The sequence below is a fragment of the Gymnoscopelus microlampas genome (assembly GCF_963454915.1).
Source record: "Gymnoscopelus microlampas genome assembly, chromosome: 19".
NCBI classification, from domain to species: Eukaryota; Metazoa; Chordata; class Actinopteri; order Myctophiformes; family Myctophidae; genus Gymnoscopelus; species Gymnoscopelus microlampas.
The window spans coordinates 4,621,794-4,628,027 of NC_139956.1; positions in this window are offsets into that span (position 1 = coordinate 4,621,794).

Here is a 6,234-nt window from a genome sequence, read left to right on the forward strand (position 1 = left end):
AAGTACAAATACCTCATAATTGTACTTAAGTACAGTACTTAAGTAAATGTACTTAGTTACTTCACACCATTGCATGCTGTACAGATACACAAAGTAGAAGTTGTATAAAAATAAGTTTCAACCAATCTTGTTCATTCATTGTAATTACCTGTGCGGAGCCCCAGTCCATTTTAGCTCGGACATACAGGAACAGCGCCCAGAGAAATAACTCCATCCATACGCACATCTTCTTGGACATAATGCTGAAGTTAAAATGAAATAAAGGATCATTCCTGAATCCATGGCAGTAAATGAGCCAGTTAGAATAGGAAGAACTGTAATACTTGTCCTCAGTGGCATGAAGGGGAAGGTATGGATTTCTGTCCCCCTGTTTGATCCAGACTTTTACTTCCCTGTGGAAAACTAATTCTCTCTGTCGTACAGCTTGATGACTGCTTATCGTCTCTGTCGGGTGGAAACCTCATATGCAGTGGTGTAAAGTAACTAAGTACATGTACTCAAGTACAATTTTTTAGGTATTTTTACTTTACTGGAGTATTTCCAATTATTATATTACAAAACATACATTAACCTCTGTAGCCCTATTTTATACCCAGGCTATTTGAAAATAGCAGATCTACAAGCTCACAACGCGTCGCGATGCGACGCGTTGTGAGCTTGTAGATCTGCTATTTTCAAACATTGTAGTACTTTTACTTTTGGTACTTTAAGTACATTTTGATACCAATACTTGTGTACGTTTACTCAAGTAAATTTATAATACAGGCATTTTTACTTGTAACAGAGTATTTCTATATTGCAGTATTGTTACTTTTACTTAAGTAAAAAAATCAGAGTACTTTTTCCACCACTGCTCATGTCCAAAACTGTTACTTTTCAGGATTCAAAAAAAATAAATAACAAAAGTAGCAGATCTACAAGCTCTAAACGCACCGCGAGCTTGCAGATCTCCTACATTTGATGCTTTTGTGTGACGCTGTAGTATGACGTAAGTATAGGGCGTTAATTTAACTACAAAACACAAAAAGTTAAAATACAGAGATAAGAGGTTTCTACCCTGACAGGCCGACAGCAAAGACATAAAGTATACCAGCCTGTTTATACAACCCTGGTGGCTGATGTCGGTAACACAGCCACTCCATCAAACATGACACACCATGCATCATCACACAGCTCAGCATGCTCTGTCTTCACTGAACACCTTCCAAGACCAAACGTTCATGAGCTGAGCTGAGCTCACCAAGTCCTCATCACCACCATGATCCCTTCAGCCTCTGACTAGAGCATCAGACCAGAGTGTCAAACTGGACAGTTTAATAGTCTGGTTATTGAATCTACACCATAGAAACGCATGCATGCTGCCACACATGCACGTACGCATGCTCGCACGCACGCACACACACACACACACACACACACACACACACACACACACACACACACACACACACACACACACACACACACACACACACACACACACACACACACACACACACACACACACACACACACACACACACACCTGATGCAGCTCCAGTCAGAGCCATCACAGCGCAGAGAAGTAGCAGCCTCATGATGATGATGATGATTGGCTTCAGTAGAAAGAGAGAGAGAAAGGTTTAGGTTAGATACTTCTGAAGAGAAGTAACAACTACTGGAGGAGATGAGAGGAGAGGAGAGGAGAGGAGAGGAGAGGAATTGATCCCAGACCTTCAGTTGAATGATGTGTGTCGTCTTCCTTCCTGTGTTGAAGTGTTGAAGAAGACAAACAGAAGCTCTTATGTACACTTTGTTATGTCACCATATTGTTGGTGTGGTGAGAGCATGCGTGCATCATGCACTGCACAGTATGTATGTATATTATGCACAGAGAGTATCACATTCATAAACTCTGTATCCGAATTCCCATGGAGACTACACAGAACAATGTCTCAGAATATATAATTAAAAAAACTTGCTATAACATGGTATTGAATCTTGACACTGTGCTTTTTCTTTTTTTTTTCAAGGACACTTAACCATGCAGCCAGGAGGAGCTACTGGGGAATCGAACCACGAGCCTTTCCGACTCCCAAGCGGTTGCTCTTTCTTTCTTGTCTGCTGAGCAACTTGTCACCCCATCGCCTCAGGTGTGTGTTTATGCCAAGGAGCTGTTACCTCGTACCTCGTGAAGACAACGTCATTCTTCAGGTCAATATTGACCTGAAGAATGTCCCTAGAGGGTCGAAACGTTGTCATGTTTTGCAAATAAAGTAGTTATTTTCCATGTAGCTGGAATGCGGGCTCTACTTTTCTCAAGATTTAGTGTTATTGGCCCTGGCCAGTGGTGTAAAGTACTTAAGTACATTTACTTAAGAATACTGTACTTAAGTACAATTTTGAGGTATGTTTTACTTTACTGGAGTATTTCCAATTGTCTATACTTTAACTTCTACTCCACTACATCTCAGAGGCAAATATTGTACTTTTACTCCACTACAATTATTTGGAAACTTTAGTTAGGCCTACTAGTGACTTTGCAGATATAAATTATTACATTATAAAACATACATTAACCACTTTAGCCCTATTTTATACCTAGGCTATTACAAAATAGCCGATCTACAAGCTCACAACGCGTCGCATTGCGACGCGCTGTGAGCTTGTAGATCGGCTATTTTCAAACATTTTACTACTTTTACTTTTGGGTGGTGCATTCTGAAATTCAACAGCCTGATATTGATATTGTTGTTGTTGTTTTAGTAAGGTATAGGTGACGTCTAAATGACATAATAGCTTCCTACTAAAGTGTCTGATAGATCAGATTACATTCAGACCAGCCACAGCTCAGTAAGTTATAGATCAATATATGTCATCTCCATACTTTACATACACATAATAACAACAATGTCTCATACAGTCATGTTCAGTGTATCTATGAAAACCTCTAAAATCCACTAAACTTTGCTATTGTTGTGAAACTGAAGGAATGCAGAGACAATTAACATTAACAGGAGAGGGGAAGGCTTGTGTTGATGATGAGAGGAACAGAGATGGAGCATGTGATTTCAATTCAATTGATTTGATTTGATGTCTTGATGTCATACCATAAAAAGATTGCAAATACAAAAGCTGGTCTGTTTAAGGTTTAATACATGACATAAAAACATAATAATTCTATATCACATATCTCATAAAGGTACAATAATCATAAAGGTACTATAATATGCAGTATATAATTATTGTTGTTGTTATTGTTGTTGTTTTTGTTGTGAATAGAGTTTGTACCAATTTCATCCAATCAGGACTCAGGAGAGGGTCAGAGGGATCTCATACAGGAAACAGGACATTGGAAGTGATGACATAAATAAATGAGCAGACACAATTGTAATTGGAATACTATAACATTGAAGCTGATAACTTATCAGCTTCAATCTTATAGTATTCCAATTACAATTTTGGGCATTTATTTACCCCCAAAAAATATCTATCACAGAACTTTGCTTCTGGATCCCCAGGAGCAAACTGGATCCAGACTTACCGATTTCCAGTTTTTGGCCAATAATTAGCTAATTATGCAAAATACGCAAACTTAAAACAACAGAATAAAATTGAGATATCTTTATTTGACTTTCTAAGATCCCAAGAATCAAAAGATACCACTCAACAAAGATACATAAGTGACAATTACCGCCACCACAATTTGATGGATAGGCCCCTGAAGAGTAGGTGCGGACGATTTTATGTCTAGACTAGGAGTCATTTTTTTGTAAAAAAAAAACTAATTGTTGGAATGGATTCAGGACCCCTTATAAAACCTATAATTACACATCCCACACGTTCATTTTGGCCAATTTAAACTTTGATTGGCTCCCACAAAGTTTCCCAAGGGAGTTGGGTTGGAACAATTTGAGAGGTGCTAGTAGACACCTTTTGTGTAAGCTATTGGTAAGCATTTATTTTCCAGATTGGTCAGAAGTGTGGCTAACTTTCCCTAACTATTATATTTTCCCCTGATTGTTTGTTTGTTTGATTGATTGAAAACTTGATTTAGAATGACATGGAAACAGTACATGGAGGTACAATTCCCAATACAAAGGTCCTCTAAACTGGATCACTCATAAAAGCACAAAGGCTTATTTAAAATGAGATCCCCACACACTCAAATCATGATGACATTTAAGAAGACAGATACACACTACTATGCAGAACATCATACAATCAGCTTACAGGTTACTGGTATGAAAAACAAGAAATATGTTCAATAAACAGTTTGAGGGGGGTTAGGTTAAGACTTTGACAGGGGCCAGTTTTGGAATTGCAGCCTCCTGAAAGTGTTCTTTTTTTTCTCCTCTAAAGTTTTTATCCGATGATTTTTGTAACCCATTTTTTCACCATTTTTTATTTTTTTTTCAACCCATTTTTTCAGTGCCAATTATCTAAGTAATCCTGGGCGCTACACTCCCTCTGCCAGCCTAGGGAGAGCCTAGAGCCGAGGAGAGAACACGCCCCCCCCCCCCCCAGTGCCCACAGCGTCCCCGGCGGGAATCGAACCCAGGACCTTCTAGCTGTGAAGCGACAGCGCCACCGTGCCCCTCTGAATGTGTTCTTTTTGGGCAGTTTTGAAAGTGAGTAGAGTTTTACACTCCTATACTCCTTTTGGTAGGCCATTACACATTTTTGTTGCATGGCATGAGAAAGAGTTCATTCCCTTGTTTGTGCCAAATCTGGGTTGAACATGATCAGTGGAGCTGCCTCTTCACACACCCTTTAGTTATCGTGGTAATAAATCACAAATTAGAAAAACAAATATTAAACATAATAATAATAATCGCGGTTATGAACTTGACACCACGGTATGCATGCAACTGAGGTATTACGGTTATTGCAGGAGACATTTCCTGGCAGCAATCTCCCTGTCCTGGGCCCGGTAGGCAGCACTCTCCCTGTCCTGGGCCCGGTAGGCAGCACTCTCCCTGTCCTGGGCCCGGTAGGCAGCACTCTCCCTGTCCTGGGCCCGGTAGGCAGCACTCTCCCTGTCCTGGGCCCGGTAGGCAGCACTCTCCCTGTCCAGGGCCCGGTAGGCAGCAATCTCCATGTCCTGGGCCAGCTTGACGTCCAGCAGATCCTGGTAGTCATCCAACTGCTCCTGCATCATGTTGCGCATATCGGCCTGCTCGCTCTTGTGTTCTTCCCACTGTCTACGCTGCTGCTCCCTGTGGAGGGCAATGGCCTCCTCCATCTCCCACTGCCTTTCTTCCTGCTGAGTCTGCTGCTCCCTGTTGCGCGTTAAGGCCTCCTCCATCTCCCTCACCGTGTCTTCCTGCTGACGCTGCTGCTCCCTGTTGCGCGTTAAGGCCTCCTCCATCTCCCTCACCTTGTCTTCCTGCTGACGCTGCTGCTCCCTGTTGCGCGTTAAGGCATCCTCCATCTCCCACTCATTTTCTTCCAGCTGACTCTGCTGCTCCCTGTTGCACGTTAAGACCTCCTCCATCTCCCTCTCCTTTTCTTTCAGCTGTCTCTGCTGCATCCTGTTGCACTCAAGGGCCTCCATCATCTCCCAATCCTTGTCTTTCATCTGTCTCAGCTGCTTCTCCATCTCCCTCTCCTTTTCTTGTGCTAAGTCCAGTGCTGTGTTTGTGTCCGCACACGCACACGCACGCACGCACGCACGCACACGCACACGCACACGCACACACACACACACACACACACACACACACACACACACACACACACACACACACACACACACACACACACACACACATACACAGAGCCTTCTATTAGCTATCATGAAACATATTATTATTTGTTTATCTGTGTATATAAAACAAGACCAGGAGACCTGGTTCTGCCAGACCCAGGCTAAGCCGGACTTCACATGACGTGTCGGCCTGGGTCTATGCCTAACTCTTTGTGTCTTACATTATATATACCATCTGTATTTGTACTTGTGACATAATAGTGATGTCATGAGTAGTCCCTTATGCCTATTTACTCATGCTGAAGAAACCTAAGGACAAACGGATATACCATCATGTATGGACGAAATCATGACAGAGCCTCATGTAATCATGGCAGAGCCTCATCTATGATTGCCATACCCTTCGGGTCTGGCAATCATAGAGTTTTGAATAGTTAGCCTACATAAGCATCGTTGTAACCAGCACCACTGTGAAGCAGTTCGTTAATCTAGAATGGTGAACTAAGGGTGCTTTCGGAAATTGCGCACCGGAGCGCACTCGCCTA